The sequence below is a fragment of the Mustela putorius genome, unplaced genomic scaffold, assembly GCF_011764305.1.
Source record: "Mustela putorius furo isolate JIRA1106 unplaced genomic scaffold, ASM1176430v1.1 tig00003942_pilon_pilon_pilon, whole genome shotgun sequence".
In the NCBI taxonomy this organism is placed as follows: domain Eukaryota; kingdom Metazoa; phylum Chordata; class Mammalia; order Carnivora; family Mustelidae; genus Mustela; species Mustela putorius.
The window spans coordinates 11,217,115-11,233,146 of record NW_025422087.1 but is presented as its reverse complement, the minus strand read 5'-3'; the positions used below and the strand labels follow the sequence as shown (position 1 = coordinate 11,233,146).

Sequence of the window (16,032 nt, the reverse complement as noted above, 5' to 3'; positions counted from 1 at the left end):
TTTGACAAAGGTGTTAAAACCATTCAGTAGTGAAAGAATAGTCTCCAACAAATGTTACTGGGAAAACTGGATAGCGATATGCAAAGCAATGAAGTTGGACCCCTACCTGACACTATTTCCAGTTAACTGAAAGTGATGAATGACCTAAATATAAGAGCTGAAACTATAAAGTTCTTTAAAGAAGTCAGAGGGGTTAATCTTTGTGACCTTGGATTTGGCAGTGGATTCTTACATATGATACTAAAAGCATAAGCAACAAAAGAAAAAGTGAATACATTTGATATCAAAATTAAAAACTTTTGCACTTCAGGGAGCATTATCATGAGAGCAAAAAGGCAACATATAGAAAGAGGGTAATATTTGCAAATCATATATCTCAGTATTTATATATCCAGAATGTATTTTTTAAAAACTCAAAAAAAAAAACCCTCAAAAAATAAAAACCTTATAAAGCAACATTAAAAAAAAAAACACAATTTAAAAATGGGGGAAGGGGGGGACCTGGGTGGCTTAGTCAGTTAAGCGTCTGAATCTTGATCTCAGGGTTGTGAGTTCTAGCCCTGGTTGAGCTCCATTCTATGCTGTGGAACCCACCCTAAAAATAAATAAATAAATAGATAGATAAAAGACGTAAGGGACTTGAGCGACATTTCAGAAGATATACCAATGGCCAATAAGCTTGTGAAAACATGCTCAACACTATTAACCATTAGGGAAATTGAATGTAAAATGGTTCATCTGCTGTAGAAAATAGCTTGGCAGTCTCTCAAAATGTTAAGCATAAAATTACCATGTGATCCAGCAGTTCTCCTAGGTTTATACCCAAAAGAATTGAGAAGAGGGGCTCAAACAAATACCAGTACAAAAATGTTCATAGCAGTACTGTTTATTATAGTCTGAAAGTAGAAACAATTCAAAGGTCAATTAATGGTTGACTTGATGAATAAATTGCTCTCTATATATGCATACACACATACACACACACTCAATGAAAAAATATTAGCCATAAAAAGGAATGAAATACTGATATCTACTACCATGGGGATGAACTCTGAAAACATGTTAAGTGAAAGAAGCCAGATACAAAGGCCAGGTATTGCATGATTCCATTTATATGCAATAAGCAGAATAGGTTTCAGCCATAGAAATAGAGCGCAAGTAGAATATTACCAGGGTCAGGGGCCTGATGGTAGGGGTAGGACCTGGAAATGAGGAGAAATTGTATAATAGCTATAGGGTTTTACTTTGGGGTGGTGGGATTGATTTGGAATTAGAGGTAGTTGTACAACATTGTAAATGTACTAACTGCCACTGAATAGTTCACTTTAAAATGAATGATTTTATGTAATGTAAACTTCACTTTAACATAATTTGGAGAGGGGCACCTGGGTGGCTCAGTGGGTTAAGACTCTGCCTTCGGCTCAGGTCATGATCTCAGGGTTCTGGAATGGAGCCCTTCATCCGGCTCTCTGCTCAGCAGGGCGTCTGCTCCGCACCCCCTCCCGCCCCCCCCCCAGCCACCTGCCTTTCTGCCTGCTTGTGATCTCTGTCAAATAAATAAAGAAAATCTTTAAAAAAAAAAAAAAAAGGAATCTTTAAATAAATAAATCCCTTTAAAAAAAAAGAAAGAAAAGGGGCGCCTGGGTGGCTCAGTGGTTTAAAGCCTCTGCCTTTGGCTCAGGTCATGATCCCAGGGTCCTGGGATCGAGTCCCACATCCAGCTCTCTGCTCTGTGGGGAGTCTGCTTCCTCCTCTCTCTCTGCCTGCCTTTCTGACTCCTTGTGATCTCTGTCAAATAAATAAATAAAATATTAAAAAAACAAAGAAGAAGTTCAAATTTGTAATAGTCATATCAAGAAGCACATGAAAATTTGGGAATTTTGATTGATCAGATGAAATTTAACTAAAAGAACATTTGTGTATGTTTTAATTTTTGTAAGAATAGTAGCTTGATATGAAACTTAAGTAGTTAGAACTGTAAAGTGACTTGACTGATTTACATATGACTAAAGACAAAATGCATCTAGGTTTTGTTTTTGTTTTTGTTTTAGCATTTACTCTGAAACTCCAGAAAGCCAGTTTTCTGTATAGGGAGTGCTCTAAATCTGTTTTGTGTTTTTCCAAATTACAGCACAAGAAAGTATTGCAAATGAAGTAAAAATGCAACTTAGAATTAAAATTAAAAGTCAAATATTACTCTGACTACCAAAAACCTTTAAGAAACAAAATATTTAATAACAAAAATGCTTACAATATATCATTCATTGAAATAGGCAGACTGTGAGACATATCTATAAACAAATGCTCTTTTAAAATATGTTTTGTTTATAAAAAAGATTTAAAAATTCACAAAAATGTTAACAATGATTATTCTCTCTGTGTGGATGAACAGTGGTTGTTTGAGGTTTTTTTTTTCATTTTCAGTTTTTTTTTTTTTCATGAACATGAATTGTGTTTTACTTTTTACTTATTTATTTTTATTTTTTATTTTTTTGTAAAGATTTTATTTATTTACTTGACAGAGAGAGATCACAAGTAGGCAGAGAGGCAGAGAGAGAGAGAGAGGAAGCAGGCTCCCTGCTGGGCAGATGCAGGCCTATCCCAGGACCCTGAGATCATGACCTGAGCAGAAGGCAGCGCTTAACTCAGTGAGCCACCCAGGTGTCCCATGAATTGTTTTTTAAATCAAGGAGAGGAAAAACTCCCTTTCTATCCCAATTAAAGAAGGAAGTGAGAAAGAAAAGAAGGAAAGGCTAGACAGGACAGGGAAAGTAAGAGAAGATAGGAAATTCTTAACATTTACAAACATGCTACACAGAGTTCTGGTACATTTGTTTTTTTAATAATTTTTTATTTCTGGTACATTTTTAAATGAGAATGTTAGTAGTGGGGCGCCTGGGTGGCTCAGTTGTTAAGTGTCTGCCTTTGGGTCAGGTCATGATCTCGGGGTCCTGGATCGAGCCCCACATCAGGCTGTGTGCTCAGCGAGAAGCCTGCTTCTCCCTCTCCCCCATGCTTGTGTTCTCTTTTTGACTGTCTCTCTCTCGGTCAAATAAAGGAATAAAATCTTAAAAAAAAAAAAAAAAAAAGACAGTGTTGGTAGAGGTGTGTATTGGAAACCTGGTGATTTGTAGAAAGTTTGGGAGAGATGGAGAGGAAGAGATGGTTTTTGAAAGATGTTTAGAAAGTAAACAGTCCACAGGACTGGTAAGAGAGTGGGTAGGATTGGAATGAGAGACTGAGGGAGAGGTCAGTTTTCTTTTTTATATTTGTCAATTTAAAACCAAGTCATTTCAAATCTATTTTGTAACTGTTACTCTTTGGTGTAGGTAGAACTGTGATTCTTCTTTCTGTGACAAAAACTCATGTCTAAGCCCTTTGGCTTTTGCCAAGGTGGTTCAAAATAACACTAAATCACAGAGTTTCAAGCTGCCCAGGAAAATGCTGTTTCTTTCCAATGGGTTAATATCTGAGTACAGAAACCATGATCTAGAGCCTTCTGTTATCTTCAGCCTAAACAACTACCCTGGGTAACTTAAAAAAAAAAAAATCAATCAATCAATCAATCACTAAATTTTCTATGCCCAGATTTCCAAACTTAATGTGCAGCTGTTAGCAGACCAAGTTCTCTCCCTCTGATTATTTAAATCCACGGTAAACACATCTTTGTCTGAAATTCCATTTCATTTTCATTTAACACTAATCTAAATCTGAATTTTTAAAGATTTTATTTTATTTTATTTTATTTTTTAGATTTTATTTATTTATTTGACAGACAGAGATCACAAGTAGGCAGAGAGGCAGAAGCAGGCAGAGAGAGAGGAGGAAGCAGGCTCCCTGCCGAGCAAAGAGCCCGATGCGGGGCTTGATCCAAGGACCCTGGGATCATGACCCGAGCTGAAGGCAGCGGCTTTAACCCACTGAGCCACCCAGGCGCCCCTGAATTTTTAAAGATTTTAAAGCAGAATTATGATTTATGTTAAACCAGGGGTGATTTTTGACACAGAGGGTGATTTTTGCCCCCAAGGGAAACCTGACAATATCTGGAGAACTTTTTAGTTGTCGCAGCTTGTGGAGGGCGGTACTACGGACACATATAGCGAACAGAGACCAGGGCTGCTGCCAGACAGGACAGCCCCAAATCATTAAAATCAAGGGGAGAAAATGCAGTAGTGCTGAGAATGAGAAACCTGTGTAGGACCCTCAGGGGAACTTAGTAAGGAATAGATCCAAATAATTACAGTGTTGTTTATAGTAGAGGGATAGTTAGTCTATATGGATGTAGAGCATCGGGACTCATTAGAAAAAGGATGACCTGGGAAACTGAGAAAGACATGGATTTGAGGGCTTAAGGTTGATGGAGTGATAGAGGGATTAGCTGATTAATCTGACCTAAGGCCAACTAGTGCTGGCTGGAACTGCCTGCAGGAGATGGGGTGGGGGGCAGCTAGGCCATTTATAGAGTCCCTCACCACCAGATCAGGCAGAGAAAGGTGACAGCCGTCATTGCCACGAATGTGAAAAGAATGTGAAAAAGAGAGTGATGTAAATAAACTGATCATACATCACAGCCAAGGAGTGTTCTTGGGGTGGTACATATATCAGCAAGGGCTTAGATTACTGCCATCTTTTTATTTCGGACACTTAATCAACTTAATGCCACCCAGGCATCCCTCAATGCCTCTTTTAATGGGTTGGTTCAGGATTTCTAGGGAGACTTCACAGGGAGGTGAAAGGGATAACAACCTCAGAGGAGGTGACGTTCTCTGCCAGGACCAGAATCAGCGTGAGGCCATGCAGGGTGAGGGGCACATGGAAAGTACAGAGTAGCATCATGAGCAATGGTAGGGATCACATTCACAAAGGCAATCGGGAAGAATCTATGGGTGGGAGTGAACTTTGAAGAGGGGAGATGGAGGTCAGGAAGTACAAAAGGGGAGAATGAAGACAGAGGGCCAGGAAGGGCTAGTAATCCATAACATAATTAATTCTTAGATGCTCACTCAGTGTTCCATGGGTGGCTTGTAAGTTTATAACTTGTGTTTAGTGGATGCTTAAGAGAGGCTCGTTCTTAACCTTTTTGTTCCTTGTTCTGAGGCTCTTCTGATTGTAGATTACGGTCTTTTTCATAATCTTTGATTGGACTTTGGTTCTTAAATTTTGATCTGCTGAGGAATAATGTTAATTAACAAGAGGGACCATGTTATACATGTCCTCTGATATTTTGTTTTAAATTTATTAAATATTTTATTATATAATAGTTGATACTTTCATTTTTTAAGGGTTTTTTTTTTTTTTTTGAGAGAGAGAGAATAAGAGAGAGAGCATGAGAAGGGGGAGGGTCAGAGTGGGAAGCAGGCTCCTCATTGAGCCGGGAGCCCACTACGGAACTTGATCCCGGGACTCCAGGATCATGACCAGAGCTGAAGGCAGTTGCTTAACCAACTAAGCCACCCGGCGCCCTGATACTTTCAAAAGAATATGTGATACATGTATAAAAATTATGAACATTTTAATAATATATGATAGTATAATAAGATTCAACATTAATAATGCTATATCTACCTGTTGTGCTGCTCCTTTGCCTCAAGTATTAATAGCTTGAATTTTGTGTTTTCACTTCTCTGATAGTTTAACTATAATTTCTTCACATATATATATCTATGATATCTTTTATTTTTAAACTTTAGAAAGATGATTCCATGTTCTGTGTAGTCTTCTAGGCTATGCTTTCTTTTAAAATTTAACATAATGTGTCTAAGATTAATCCTTGTGCATGTAGTTAATATATTTTTATTATTATATAATACTCCACTGTGAGATTTCATACATCCATACTTTAGTTGGTGGACGTTTGGGTTGTTTCTGCATTTTAGCTACTTTGAATGATACTGCTATGAATATTATATTTTGTCCAGTAGTGTCATTAGGATAGTGACTTTCAAATGGTTTTGTTTTTAACTATAACCCAACAGGACATACATGTCAATCTCTCTCTCTCTCTATGTATTACTTTAAAGCTTTAAGATATATTTTCTCCAATCGCTCTGATAAAATCCAGCCTATTTAAAAAAAAACTAATACAGATCCAGTAAACTCAATAAATGAACTAATTTCAGTAATCATTTCTCTCTGAGGACTGAAAACCAGTCTAGGGTATATATACTGGGCTGTGAAATTTGCTAGATCCTATGATATTAAAAATTCAACTTTACGGGCACCTGGGTGGCTCAGGGGTTAAAGCCTCTGCCTTCGGCTCAGGTCATGATATCAGGGTCCTGGGATGGAGCCCCACATGGGCTTTCTGCTCAGCGGGGAGCCTGCTTCCTTCTCTCTCTCTCTCTCTGCCTGCCTCTCTGCCTACTTGTGATCTCTGTCTGTCAAATAAATAAATAAAATATTAAAAAAAAATTCAGCTTTAAAAAATGATGGCAAATTGCTACCAAAATGAATACTTCACCTATTCCAAATTGTGGTTAATCACATTCTTATCAACCCTTGACATTTCAGACAAAACTAGGTTTTCAGCAAGAAGTCTATTAACTTAGTAAACCAAATGAGGATATATTAATTATTTTTATGTATGTTCTAACTTTTTTTTAAAGATTTTATTTATTTATTTGACAGAGATCACAAGTAGGCAGAGAGGCAGAGAGAGAGAGAGGAGGAAGCAGGCTCCCCGCTGAGCAGAGAGCCCAATGCGGGACTCGATCCTGGGACCCCGAGATCATGACCTGAGCTGAAGACAGCGGCTTAACCCACTGAGCCACCCAGGCGCCCCTGTATGTTCTAATTTTAAAACTAAAAATTTCTTGCTGAATAAAGTGCCAAGACTTCTAGAAGACTAGAGAATACTGAGTCATCCTACAATTTGTTGAGCATTTGCCTAAGGATGTCTTCACATTTTCTTAGCTTAAAAATATATTTTCCTTTTTATTCTCTTCCCTCTGCTGCTTAAATATGCAACTATTGATCTATCTCAGTTGTGGCCTGTGCTTGATTATTTTAAAGTTAAGCATTACTGAGAAATTATCTGGGAAGTAAATGTTAAACATACTGAGAAAATAGCTATGTTGTCCTTGAGTAGTATGACACATTTCATTCTAAAAAGACTGAAATTTTTACGGATGGTTGATGATATCAATTTTAAGGCTCAAAGGATTGGTTAAATGTACATAAAATAGGCTGTTCAATGAAAAATTTTGGTTCACTTTTGGCAAAATGCAGCATTATAGTCCCAGCCTTAAATCTAAGACTGCATTAGTAAGAACTTCATTTAGCTTGTTTGTAGGCCTTGCTGTCATTTTAAGGTAGAAGATATCTTTCCTGGTATTTTCTTTGCACTTGCTAAGATAGTGCTTCCCCTCCTGGTGCATTCCGCTCCTGGCTTTTTCTGTGTTTCATGATTCCTTAGCATGTAAAAATCTACTTACTAGTCTGGAGGCAGTAACTGAATCTACATAGGGAGAAATTTTGCTCTGCACAATGACTAACTTCATTATTCATGGCTATCCTCTTGGTTGATGGGTGCTCAACTGTAATGTTCTAAGGCACTTGTCTTAGGCTCTAACTTCCCTACAGCTTAATCTTCCAAGTTAGTGGTACAATCAAGCTTAGTCACCCAACAGTGCCATTTTGTATATATTTCAACAAAATTGTCATCATCGTTAACAAAAATTTTTGCAGCATTGTCTTACACTCTGTCATTCTTTTGGGTGTGTGTTTTTCTGGCTTGAGAATATACAGAGCTCATTACATGGATGAGCTTACTCTTTTCCAGCGCAGATTCAGTTTTTTGTTTTGTGTTTAGTTTCTGGAGTCCTTTCTCAACAGTGAGAATCCATACTGTACATGTAAAGGCCTGCACAGAGGGAAAGTAGCAGTTAACACATGTGATGTGGAGTGGAAGGAGTAGATGAATTTCCTTGCAGAAATACTAGGAGTCTAGTTGGTGTCATGTTCAGTTATACCATGTCTGCCTTTGCAGAACATTCTGCCTGGAGAAAATGCAACAAGTTGGAGTTGCTCAAATTCATACCCTAGAGTCCATCCAGCGCTGGTCTAGGAAATAGGGCAATGGTCCTTCGGGTATCAGTTTCACTTGTGGGTCTCACTAGACCTGTACAGTGAAGAAAACACGCTGGGCTGGCGTTTTAGACCCTCTGTGATGAAATCACCCTGTTGCCACCTATGTTTAAAATAAGGATAAAGTAAAACAGTGCCCTCCCATAAACCATTTAGTAAAGCCTAAAATAGCCCCACAAGTATCCTTTATTATGTTTTTAGGACTCCAAATATTTTGAAGCAGTTTAATGGCATTGTATCCTGACTTAAATTTTTTTAATTCCTTAGGTAATGAAGATTTCTAATCTGAGAAGCCACTGTGTGGTTTTAGTACACACACAACACAGCCCCAGTGCATGGTAAAGACTAAATCTAAAAACTTTTGAGAATTACTTCAGGATCGCTTCCCAGAGGATATTTTTAAGAGTTTTTTTAGAAGTAATTCCTACTTTTTGTAGTGTGCCTAAGCACAAGGGAGGGTAGTAAAATGTTTTTGGTAAGTCATTCATTCTTCTCTAGATTGGTATTTCTCAGAGGACCTAAATGGGAAATAGTGAAAGTGAAAGGTCATTTGTTGTATTTAAAAATAATTATAGATTAGAGTTATGAAAGTTAGTAAGAAAATTTTTTTAGTATGCCTCATATACGTTACTTGTGTGTTGATATACGAGAGGCTCTGAATGAAAAATAGAATTTTTAAAATGTGAGAAATAGGGGGAAAAAAGTGTTTCTGTGTCTCTGTGTAATGTGGTTGTGATATACTATTCCTGCTGTGCCTCATGATCACGTTCCCCCATATTTGGGCTGAATTGCATTTTCTTTCTTTTTTTTTTTTTTTAAAGATTTTATTTATTTATTTGACAGACAGAGATCACAAGCAGGCAGAGAGGCAGGCAGAGAGAGAGGAGGAAGCAGGCTCCCTGCCGAGCAAAGAGCCCGATGTGGGGCTCGATGTGGGGCTCGATGTGGGGCTCGATGTGGGGCTCGATGTGGGGCTCGATCCCAGGACCCTGAGATCATGACCTGAGCGGAAAGCAGCGGCTTAACCCACTGAGCCATCCAGGCGCCCCTGAATTGCATTTTCTGAGAGAAACAGGGAGGAAGATGGTTGGGGAGGGGGAGGGAAGTAGAAAGAGGGGGAGAAAGAGTAGATGAGAATGAATGTTTGTATTTGTTGAAGGGAAACTCATTTTTGTTGTTCCCAAACACTCCTCAGGGTTAAAAAATAACATCCAAGCTGTCCTGAGATGACTTTACAACAACAAAAAGGTGGAAATATACCTCATTTCCTACAAAACCAATTTAAATCATCTTTTTTTTTTTTTTAAATCGGGAGTACCCGTTTTCCAGACGAGCTAAGCTAATCTATGTGGATATTATCTGATATTTAGAATAGTATAGCTTATCTGTTTTCGGAAGGACATGCTGGGAACATTTTTTAAAAAGTGGGTTATTGACTACATCTGTAAAATAATACTGTATTGTTTACAAAAAAGCTTGGAACAGTTACAAAACTCAAAGTTTTAAGGTTTGGTGTTTGATGGGCAAAGAGTTTCACTGATCTGTTCCACACTTTGCTAACAAGATTAGCAAATACAAGAATACAAGAGTATTCTCCAGTGCCCAATAAAAACACTTAGAGAAGGTGGACAGAACATGTTTTTAAAATTAGAAATATATTTTAGAAGGAGGATGGTAAAATGAGTTCTCTTAATTCTGTTCTAGAGTCCAGATTTTTCTGACTAAAAAATTAGATCTGTTTAGAAGTAAACTTTGTGAGGTTTAGCAGTTAACTCTAGGAACTGCAGCCTAAAGAACTTGGTAAATATGTGTGAAATAGGACATTTTTTTCCCTGAAAAAACTGTATGTGGATCAGATTTTTCTAAATTGACTAATACTTTTACATTTATTATGATTCATTTTGTCAGACCAATGTCTTTCTCAGATTTATATTTGTGGTAAACCCAGATTTTCATGGGTCAGGATTGCTTGGAGTAATATACCTCTAAGATGCCTTGTATTGCATAAGATCTGATTTATTCTGAGGTTGCTAAGGGACAGAAAGTTTGATTTTTTTTTTAGAACAGCAGTTGTTCGCCAGTATATAAACAATTCAGTAAAAATAGATTTCTAAAGATCTTCAATTCATAATTGATAAATCATTCATGCTGAAATAGTTGGCTTTGATTCTTGTTCTCCTTGAGGCTGTGGAATGTTTTATAAACACATTAAGAGTTACAAATATAGAGAGAAGAAAGAATTGCACTGTCAGTAATGCGATAATACACATTTGTGCCTAGTGAATTTTTAATCAAAGTACTCTAATGCGAATGGTAAAGCATGTTAGAATTGGGTATAAATTAAAAATAGGCTTTAAATAACACATAGTCTATGTTGCAGTCTGTTTGGGTCCTACAGTGAGTTAAAGGTTTACATTGTTTTTATAATCCTGGCTCTGCTGAGTTCTGTCTCTGAGGTTCAAGTTTTAGGACAAGCGAGAGCTCTTGATGAATGGATCATTTCTCTTTGTGATAGATAGTTGCTACCTGCTCTCTAACTGGGAATGCAAGACTTATTTTGAAGTGAAGGAAACAGGGAACCACGTCTTGGAGTGATAGCACACCACTTTCTGAAGAGATATGGGAAATCCAGTTTTCCTGGAGTTTTAACAAGAGCAGAACCAAAATATGTGATTCCCACAGAGAGACTCATGATATGCTTCAAAATGGGTTGAGGAAGGGGGACGGACGCCTAGGTGGCTCAGTCGGTTAAGCCACTGCCTTTGGCTCAGGTCATATACCAGGGTCCTGGAACTGGATTCCAGTCCCACATCTGGCTCCTTGCTCAGCGGGAGCCTGCTTCTCTGCCTCTGCCTGCCACTCTGCCTGTTTGCTTGTGCTCTCTCTCTCTCAGACAGATAAATAAATAAATAAATACGATCTTTAAAAAAAAAAAAAAGCCTTTAAAAAATATGTTGAGGAAGGGTGGGAAAAATCAATCTTTACTAACAAAAAGTTTATACAGAAAGAAATTCAAGTATGAAAACTTAGTGCTACAATAACAGTGGGCAGAATACTTTCCGCTTTTCTGTAGTTGACTTCTGTTTTCTGTTGGAATCTTTACGACTCTGGAGGTATTTTGCAGTTGACACAAATACAAAAACGTACAGAAGTAACATGTCTTTCACTCTTCTTCCAGCCACAGTAGTTCTTTCCCCAAAGCAACTGCTGTCCGTTTCACGAGTAATGAAAGCATTTATCTCCAGCCCCTTCTGCTGAGCTATTAAAGTGTTCAAAAGACAACCGAGTTAATCACATCTTTTGGTAAGGGACACAAATACTGTGTATCACCATTTCAGAATTTCTTCTTTCTTCCTCACTGCCAAGGGCTGATGAGTAGCACGTACATCATACACACAAAAAATCTGTGGGTGTTACTTTTTCCCCACCTGAGGGCACTGCCTACTTGAGCAGGAACATGACCAACTTATATTTTGAGAGTTTATTGTAGTGATATTTTTGCGACCCTTATAGGTAAAATGTCCAAGCATGCGCTTGGCTGTCCTGCATCTTTATCCAGTTCTTGTCACCTCCTTGTATCAAAAGGGGAGAGAGCCCAGTGGTTAAAGGAACCAGGTTTCAGTCTGAGCAATGAACAATATTTATTTTCTAAGAGTAGGTCTCTTTTTTTCCTAAAGTGATTTGGAGTAGGACCCTAGAAAGGCTTGTTGTCAGTCATGCTGGCTGACTGGCCTCTATAGGAGTCTGCCTTTTGTTTTCTGTCCCGTAAATCAGAACACACTCCTGCCTTCCCACTCTCTCGGTACTTCCCACCTTTCCTTGCTCCTCCAGTCTCTCGCCCTGCCCCTCCCAGTCTTTTTTTTCTTTTTTTTAAAGATTTTATTTATTTATTTGACAGAGAGATCACAAGTAGGCAGAGAGGCAGGCAGAGAGAGAGGAGAAAGCAGGCACCCTGCTGAGCAGAGAGCCTGATGCGGGACTCGATCCCAGGACCCTGAGATCATGACCTGAGCCAAAGGCAGCGGCTTAACCCACTGAGCCACCTGGCGCCCCCCCCACCCCTCCCAGTCTTAACTCAGACTTTGTCAAGGCCTTAATTAGTCTTTCAGACAGAATACTCCATTCTTCCTGGGACCAGATGGATAGACCTGCGCTGTCCTCTCTCGTCTCTTCTATCCATGGTCCCACATCCTCTCTCTCTTCTGCAACACGGAAAGTCTCCTTTTTACTGATGAATTCTTCTTAACCTGTAAGGTACGCTTTAGAATCCCCATCTTAAAACAAAACAAAGCCACACTGTTGTGATTCTGGCCTTCCTCCTCAGCCGCCACTCCGTTAGAGCTTCCGCAGCCTCTCACCCGAACTTTATGGCATCTTCTAGTTGGTTTCCCTGCTTGCCCTCCCATCCCATTTGTTCTTCACAGGAGCCACCATTGTGATCATTTAAGAATAAGTTGAATCGGGGGGCGCCTGGGTGGCTCAGTGGGTTAGGCCTCTGCCTTCGGCTCAGGTCACGATCTCAGAGTCCTGGGATTGAGTCCCACCTTGGGCTCTCTGCTCAGCAGGGAGTCTGCTTTCTCTCTCTGCCTGCCTCTCTGCCTACCTGTGAGCTCCCTGTCAAATTAATTAATTAATTAATTAATCTTTAAAAAAAGATATTAGATCACTGATTTGTTTTTGCAATCCATTCAAGGGTCCCCTTTGCAGTTAAAATAAAACCTATTTTCCATACATTGTCTTCAAGGTCCAGCACAACTACTTTGAATCCTTAGGTCCTGCCTCACCTCCAGCTGTGCACCTCCTTGCCCACTCCTCCCTGGCTACTCGGGCTTCCCTGCAGTTTCCCAAGGGCACCGAGTTCTACCCACACCCGTGCCATCCTTTTAGGGCTTTTGCCTGGAAGTCTCACTCTACAGCTTCTAGTCTCACTCTACAGCTTCTGACACTACCTCTCCCTCTCAGTTTAATTCTTACTTCCTCAGTGAAGTCTTCCCAATGGGTTCAAGAAGGGCTCTCACCCCTGCTTTGCTCTATCCCAACACTAATAGTATGTTTCTTTCCATATAGTACTTTATGACTTGTTAATATTTGCTTGTTTAATATTCTGACATGACTCTAAGCTCTGTGAGGGCAAGGACCATGTCTGTTATTTACCACTAGGCAGTGCCTGGCACAAAGTAAGCATTGGTGGCAGGTAATTTTGTTTTTTTTTTTTTTTTGGGAATATACAAAATGAGTAAATGCTGGCTAACAAAACAAGCTTGGATGTGGTTTATTCTTTAGATATAGAGCTGGTCCTTTTACAACAGAAAGCCAGTTCTTCACTTGAACTGCATGTCCCTTTAGAGTCACATTATTTTGGAGCTTGAACAGCTTTCTCCTGTCTTCCTATCATACATGCCCCTTCTGTCACCATCCTCCAGTTTAGTACAGAATTCAGACTCAGCTTTGGGTCTGTCTCCTCTCTTGCCCTCAGTCTAAGCACAGCGGAGGGAGACACCCACTATTGCTTTCCTCCTGTCTCATTTGGGCACTACTTCTTACTAGTTCTGTAATCTTGGAGAAGTTACTTAATTTCAATGTGCCTCAGTTTTCTGAAATAGAAAGTAGGGTTATAATAACCACACATACTTGCTGCAGTGGTTTAGTGAGGAAATGCATGTGAAAACTTACTATGATAATATGATGTGGGGCTCAGTCCCAGGACCCTGGGATCATGACCTGAGCCAAAGGCAGACACTTAACTGACGGAGCCATCCAGGTGCCCCAAACATCTTTTTATGTGCTTATTGGGCATGTATTATCTCCTTTGGAGAAATGTCTGTTCAAGTCCTTTGTTTTTTTTAATTGTGTTGTTTGGATTTTTGTTGTTAAGTTTTAGAAACTCTTTTTTCTGGATATTAATTGTTTATTAGACATATGATTTCTAAATATTTTCTCCCATTTTGTGGGTTGCCTTTTTATTCTGATGCACAAATTTTTACAATTTTCATGAAGTGCTGTCTGTTTTTTCTTTTATTGCCTATGCCTTTCGTGTCATGTTGAAGAAATTGTTGCCATATCCAGTGTTATGAATTTTTTGCCCTATGCTTTCTTCTAAAAGTTGGTTATAGTTTTAAGTCTTATAATTAAATAGTTGATCCTTTTTTTGTTGATTTTTGTGTATGGTCTGAAATAAAGATCCAATTTAATTCTTTTGCATGTGGATATTTAGTTTTCCCAGCACCATTTGTTTGTAAGATTGTCCTTTCCCACTGAATAGTCTTTGACAAGGCACATTTGTCAAAATTATTTGACCACATACGTGGTGATTTATTCCTGGAGACTCTGTTCCATCCCATTGATCAGTGTGTGTGTCTTTATGCCAGTACCACACGGATTGACTTCTGTAGCTCTGTAGTAAGTTTTGAAATTAGGAAGTGTGAGGCCTCTGGTTTTTCAAGATTATTCTAACTATTCAGGGTCCCTTCAGATTCCATATGAATTCTAGGATGAGTTTTTCTATTTCTATTTCTGTTTTCAAAGAAGTTTCAGAAACTTCTTTGGGATTTTGGTCAGGATTGCAATGAATCAGTAGATTACAGAGTATTGACATCTTGACAATATTAAGCCTCTAATCCATGAAGATGGGCTGTATCTCCATTTATTTATGTATTCTATCATTTCTTTCAACAATGTTTTATAGTTTTCATTTGTACAAGTTTTTACCTCCTTAGTTAATTCCTCTGTATTTTATTCTTTTTTTTCCTTGAATTTCAAAACTGATCATGTCTTAATAAAAAACAAAACAGAATATTTAATATGATAGCATTTTACAAAAACAAGGATCCTCCCTGCATGTTCAAAAGTAACATACGCTGTTTAGCTCATACTAATACACAGGCTTCAAAATCTTCTAAATCCCACGTGTAAATATCTCTTTCCAGTCATGCTATGTGTGAAATCAAAGATTCCTTGGGGGTCTATACAATAATGATATTTAGATCAGGGTTGAGAACACAAGAAATTCTTAAGAATACACATTCTCTTATGAGGAATCCGTATCTTGATCTGTGATGATGTTGTCGGAGATCTTCAGAGGCTTACAGCTCTGCTTTCTGCAGTGATTATTCATGTGCTCACTGAGCCAGGTCCTGGAGGGCCTGTTGGAGGGTGTTATACTCAGCCATGATCCCCTCATGCCTGTTACCATATGAGGGACCAGTGGGCTCTGAGCACCAGAGGCACTGATGATCCTCTCCAGCCTCTCCTCAAGCGAATGCTGAAACCTGGCCCCACTGAATATCATGGGGTCCAGGATTATCTTACTGTCAAATTTATTCATAGCCTCATTCAGCTCACCAATGCCCCTGTGGCCTTTGGTGTCATAGTGGGCCAGGTGGCTTGAGTAGCATTTGAGCAGTGGCCTCCTGGACATTTATAAACACATAATCTCAATTGGTTCTTTGTCAGCAACATCTTTGTGGTGGAGAAGCACTTGGGAGGCCATGTACAGCATGGTGGTGTTCTACTGTGGCTATCTCCTCCCAGCAGTGAGGGTCCTTCTGTTCCTTTGTCTTCTTGCTGTTACATAACAAAGTTTCTCCTTCTCTTTGCCCAACTCTTTAAAGGTGTTCACAGACTATTGCTTATTTGTAGCATGTTTGACAGTTTCTGGGACTTCCTCCCCTCTGCACAGCATCTGGCTAATGAAAGAATACTTTCCTAGTGATTTTGAAGAGGAAAGTCATCATCTTACTCTTGGAAATTCTGCAGACAACCAAGTACTTGGGAGAATGGAAGCAACACAGCAGATAAGATATGAGCAGCAGGTTTCTGGTGAGGCCTTTCTAAATATGTTATTCTTTTTGGTACTACTGTAAATGGGATTTTTTGGTAAGTTTCTTTCTGATTGTTCATTGTTGAGTGTTTAGAAATTTTGTGTGTTGACTTTCTATCCTTCTACTT

The 16,032-nt window shown here is 38.9% G+C and overlaps 1 protein-coding gene across 7 annotated transcripts in view; it reads left to right on the top strand.

Moving 5' to 3' along the window:
• Window positions 1-16,032, top strand: part of SMAD9 (SMAD family member 9) — a 74,609-nt gene that overhangs the window by 19,181 nt on the left and 39,396 nt on the right. Inside the window, exon 3 of one of the 7 annotated variants that reach the window (XM_045069535.1) lies at window positions 15,794-15,903. The exons of 5 other annotated variants lie outside the window; for them this stretch is intronic. The gene's annotated coding sequence lies outside the window, so the exon portion shown is untranslated. Of the gene's footprint in view, window positions 1-8,313; window positions 8,424-15,793; window positions 15,904-16,032 lie in introns of those variants that run through there. One more of the 7 variants, XM_045069538.1, reaches the window with a different exon arrangement.